This window comes from Schistocerca cancellata, unplaced genomic scaffold, assembly GCF_023864275.1.
Source record: "Schistocerca cancellata isolate TAMUIC-IGC-003103 unplaced genomic scaffold, iqSchCanc2.1 HiC_scaffold_485, whole genome shotgun sequence".
Lineage (NCBI taxonomy): Eukaryota > Metazoa > Arthropoda > Insecta > Orthoptera > Acrididae > Schistocerca > Schistocerca cancellata.
Window position 1 is genome coordinate 32501 of NW_026046500.1, and position 5000 is coordinate 37500.

The window sequence follows — 5000 nt, forward strand, 5'->3', positions numbered from 1 at the left end:
CTCAGGCTCCCTCTCCGGAATCGAACCCTGATTCCCCGTTACCCGTTACAACCATGGTAGGCGCAGAACCTACCATCGACAGTTGATAAGGCAGACATTTGAAAGATGCGTCGCCGGTACGAGGACCGTGCGATCAGCCCAAAGTTATTCAGAGTCACCAAGGCAAACGGACCGGACGAGCCGACCGATTGGTTTTGATCTAATAAAAGCGTCCCTTCCATCTCTGGTCGGGACTCTGTTTGCATGTATTAGCTCTAGAATTACCACAGTTATCCAAGTAACGTGGGTACGATCTAAGGAACCATAACTGATTTAATGAGCCATTCGCGGTTTCACCTTAATGCGGCTTGTACTGAGACATGCATGGCTTAATCTTTGAGACAAGCATATGACTACTGGCAGGATCAACCAGGGAGCTGCGTCAACTAGAGCTGAGCAGCCGGCCGCCCGGGAGTGTGTCCCAGGGGCCCGCGCGAACACGCAAGCGTCCGCTCAATTATTCTGCAAACAGGAGGAGGCTGAGCTCCCCTGCACAATACACCTCGAAACCCTCTCAGGTCCCGGCGGCGCGCAGCGCCGTCCTAAGTACTTGGTCGGGTTCGAGAGAGGCGCAATCGCCCGGAGTTAGGCGAGTAGACGCTTTAGGTGCGACCACCCGTGCTCCCAACTGAGCTTGCCGCTGCCGACAGAGGCCCGGGAGCGTGCTGTCGTGGCATTGCCGGCGGGAGACAACACGCGCCACCTACGGTGACCGGCAGCTCCAACGCCAGCGCCACAGAAGGGCAAAGGCCCCACGTGGGTGCCGAAGCGAACTCTCCCAGCACAGCGCACGTGCCAACACGTCTGCACAACTGCGATACAAACCACCAGCGAGAACCGCTGGGGCGACCGAGCAGCAGACGGCGTCGCGGCGCCGAGTGCCGGGCGGCGGCGCATCCTCAACGCACACAGTCCTCAGTCGGACCAGCACACTGCAGATGTCCACCGCGCTTCGCACCGGGCCCGCGAGGACCCACTTTGGCCGCCCGGCGCCGCGCGCAGGGTGCCCCGGCGCGCAGCTGCGCCGCCTGCCGCGTCCGTCGGCCGGCGCGCCTGCCACTGGGCGCCCCCACCAGCCGGCTGTAGCGCGTGCGCCCACGCACCGCGCGGCCAGCACGCCGGGCGGCCCCCCCTCACCGGCCGGGGACGGTCCCACCCAGCCACCGCCGCGTATCGCTTCACACACAGATTTGCCCTTACTGATTTACCTCCAGCAACAACAACCGCACCACAATGGGTTTACCAGTTGTTCATTTGCGTAACGTCACCAGCAAACGTAGACGTCCATCCCAGTTTGCAAATGCAACGATTATTGCATACCTGTCTGTTAGGTGTCACGACACACTACGTCTGCCCACATACACGCAACAAAATGTGCACGACTAGAGAACACGTGGGAGGTGGCCCCCTACGTATGCGATGTCCATTACGAGACCGACTGTCAACCAGCATCTGTACCATGTCGCAGATGTGGAACGCGGTGCACCATGCTATCACACTGTGTGAGAAGAGACGACTACGTTTGAATACACGCGCCACTACATCAACAGACGGCTCATGCTGATCGCCATCCAGGGCGTCCGTTAATCCCACACGTCTCTATGGCGTACCACACTGCAATGTAGCTGTTATGGGGAGACGGCACGTGGCTGAGTGCACAACATTTGGACCGTATGGTTCGCTGTTGTTGGGCGCAGTCGTTGTACGGTCACACATGTGCCACAGCGTATCATGCAGTACATACGGACCTATGTGCAGTACAATGTGAGGGTTAAGCTTACGACATCAGCGGACAGTGGACACAGGCCGTACCACGACGTAGACTGAGCGCTTCGACATGCGAATGCCAGTGAACAGCTGCGAAGGGCATTGAACACGCAAGCACCTGAACGACCAGCGTGCGAAGGCAGGGGGGAGGGTGGGGGCGATGTACATCCTGCAGTCGTCCACATTACAGTGTACAGCGGGAGCATGTAAAAAGTAAGCAACACTTGCGAAGTGTTGAACATGAAACGATACACAAGAGGGTGGGCGGTGCGAGTAGCGAACTATATTCAGAGGGTTGTGGTTAGACAACACTGGATTAATGTAACGTGTCATATGCCAATTACAGAGCAGGTTAAGGCACAACTTGGGTTAGGTTAAGGCACAACGTGGGTTAGGTTAAGGCACAACTTGGGTTAGGTTAAGGCACAACGTGGGTTAGGTTAAGGCACAACGTGGGTTAGGTTAAGGCACAACGTGGGTTAGGTTAAGGCACAACGTGGGTTAGGTTAAGGCACAACGTGGGTTAGGTTAAGGCACAACGTGGGTTAGGTTAAGGCACAACGTGGGTTAGGTTAAGGCACAACGTGGGTTAGGTTAAGGCACAACGTGGGTTAGGTTAAGGCACAACGTGGGTTAGGTTAAGGCACAACGTGGGTTAGGTTAAGGCACAACGTGGGTTAGGTTAAGGCACAACGTGGGTTAGGTTAAGGCACAACGTGGGTTAGGTTAAGGCACAACGTGGGTTAGGTTAAGGCACAACTTGGGTTAGGTTAAGGCACAACTTGGGTTAGGTTAAGGCACAACTTGGGTTAGGTTAAGGCACAACTTGGGTTAGGTTAAGGCACAACTTGGGTTAGGTTAAGGCACAACTTGGGTTAGGTTAAGGCACAACTTGGGTTAGGTTAAGGCACAACTTGGGTTAGGTTAAGGCACAACTTGGGTTAGGTTAAGGCACAACGTGGGTTAGGTTAAGGCACAACGTGGGTTAGGTTAAGGCACAACGTGGGTTAGGTTAAGGCACAACGTGGGTTAGGTTAAGGCACAACGTGGGTTAGGTTAAGGCACAACGTGGGTTAGGTTAAGGCACAACGTGGGTTAGGTTAAGGCACAACGTGGGTTAGGTTAAGGCACAACGTGGGTTAGGTTAAGGCACAACGTGGGTTAGGTTAAGGCACAACGTGGGTTAGGTTAAGGCACAACGTGGGTTAGGTTAAGGCACAACGTGGGTTAGGTTAAGGCACAACGTGGGTTAGGTTAAGGCACAACGTGGGTTAGGTTAAGGCACAACGTGGGTTAGGTTAAGGCACAACGTGGGTTAGGTTAAGGCACAACTTGGGTTAGGTTAAGGCACAACGTGGGTTAGGTTAAGGCACAACTTGGGTTAGGTTAAGGCACAACTTGGGTTAGGTTAAGGCACAACTTGGGTTAGGTTAAGGCACAACTTGGGTTAGGTTAAGGCACAACTTGGGTTAGGTTAAGGCACAACTTGGGTTAGGTTAAGGCACAACTTGGGTTAGGTTAAGGCACAACTTGGGTTAGGTTAAGGCACAACTTGGGTTAGGTTAAGGCACAACGTGGGTTAGGTTAAGGCACAACGTGGGTTAGGTTAAGGCACAACGTGGGTTAGGTTAAGGCACAACGTGGGTTAGGTTAAGGCACAACGTGGGTTAGGTTAAGGCACAACGTGGGTTAGGTTAAGGCACAACGTGGGTTAGGTTAAGGCACAACGTGGGTTAGGTTAAGGCACAACGTGGGTTAGGTTAAGGCACAACGTGGGTTAGGTTAAGGCACAACGTGGGTTAGGTTAAGGCACAACGTGGGTTAGGTTAAGGCACAACGTGGGTTAGGTTAAGGCACAACGTGGGTTAGGTTAAGGCACAACGTGGGTTAGGTTAAGGTAGAAATTGCGTTACATTGCGGTACAAATTGCGTTACATTGCGGTACAAATTGCGTTACATTGCGGTACAAATTGCGTTACATTGCGGTACAAATTGCGTTACATTGCGGTACAAATTGCGTTACATTGCGGTACAAATTGCGTTACATTGCGGTACAAATTGCGTTACATTGCGGTACAAATTGCGTTACATTGCGGTACAAATTGCGTTACATTGCGGTACAAATTGCGTTACATTGCGGTACAAATTGCGTTACATTGCGGTACAGATTGCGTTACATTGCGGTACACATTGCGTTACACATTGCGGTACACATTGCGTTACACATTGCGGTACACATTGCGTTACACATTGCGGTACACATTGCGGTACACATTGCGTTACACATTGCGTTACACATTGCGGTACACATTGCGGTACATTGCGGTACACATTGCGGTACATTGCGGTACACATTGCGTTACATTGCGGTACACATTGCGTTACATTGCGGTACACATTGCGTTACATTGCGGTACAAATTGCGTTACGAATTTGGTTAAGTTAAGGTGCAAAATGGGTTAGGTTAAGGTGCGAAATGGGTTGGATTACAGTACACAACGTGGTAAGAGAGTGTGTTGGGGGGGGGGGGGGCCGAGGTTCGTTGGTAGTGATCATTGTAAGTGAATGTCTGAGGCAGCTTCAGTATGTCACAGCAGTTATGTCTCGTCAGGATGCGCTTTTCGCTCGTGACTGGAGGCGCGCCGCGTCTGTGGTTGCGGCAAGGGAGCGGCAGACCTGTGTGATTCATTCCTGCCATTGTTTCTGTGCCGTAACAGGAGGCAGTGTGGTGGTGTTGGGTGCACCCCTGTGTAGGACATGTGTGGGTGTTGGTGGCTTATCTGAGCAATTGTGGATGTCGGACGGGTGGGATATTCTATTTTAGAATTGGACCCCCTGGTGTGGTTATCATAGTGTGGATGGTGTACTGTGGCGGAGAGGATGCACCGGACGTTGGTCCATGCTGGTGCTTACATATTGTATCTGTGTCTGTTACAGGCAGAGAGTAATGTGTGATAGAGTGTCTCGCTGATGTGTGGTTCATATTGTGTGCACAGACTTACAGCATGTATAGGGACAGCGGGAATTTGGCATATTGGATATAACTCTTCGTGAAACGCAAGATATAGGGGTGGATTGCAACGTACGAGTGCGGGAAGAGTCCGCCGTTCATCCGCTGGAGTTGCGATTTCGGCGGTTGGGGTGGGGCACGTGCGGGTGCGGGTGGAGTGATTGTCGGTTGACTACTTCGTGCG

The 5000-nt window shown here is 52.7% G+C and overlaps 1 non-coding gene across 1 annotated transcript in view; it reads right to left on the bottom strand.

Annotated features, from left to right (window-relative positions):
• The window catches only part of LOC126127121 (small subunit ribosomal RNA), a 1909-nt gene extending 1494 nt beyond the window's left edge, over positions 1–415 (bottom strand). Inside the window, exon 1 of the ribosomal RNA XR_007526980.1 lies at positions 1–415. This exon is cut by the window's left edge and continues 1494 nt beyond it. This is a non-coding gene — a ribosomal RNA (small subunit ribosomal RNA).
• Between the last annotated feature and the right edge of the window lie 4585 nt (positions 416–5000).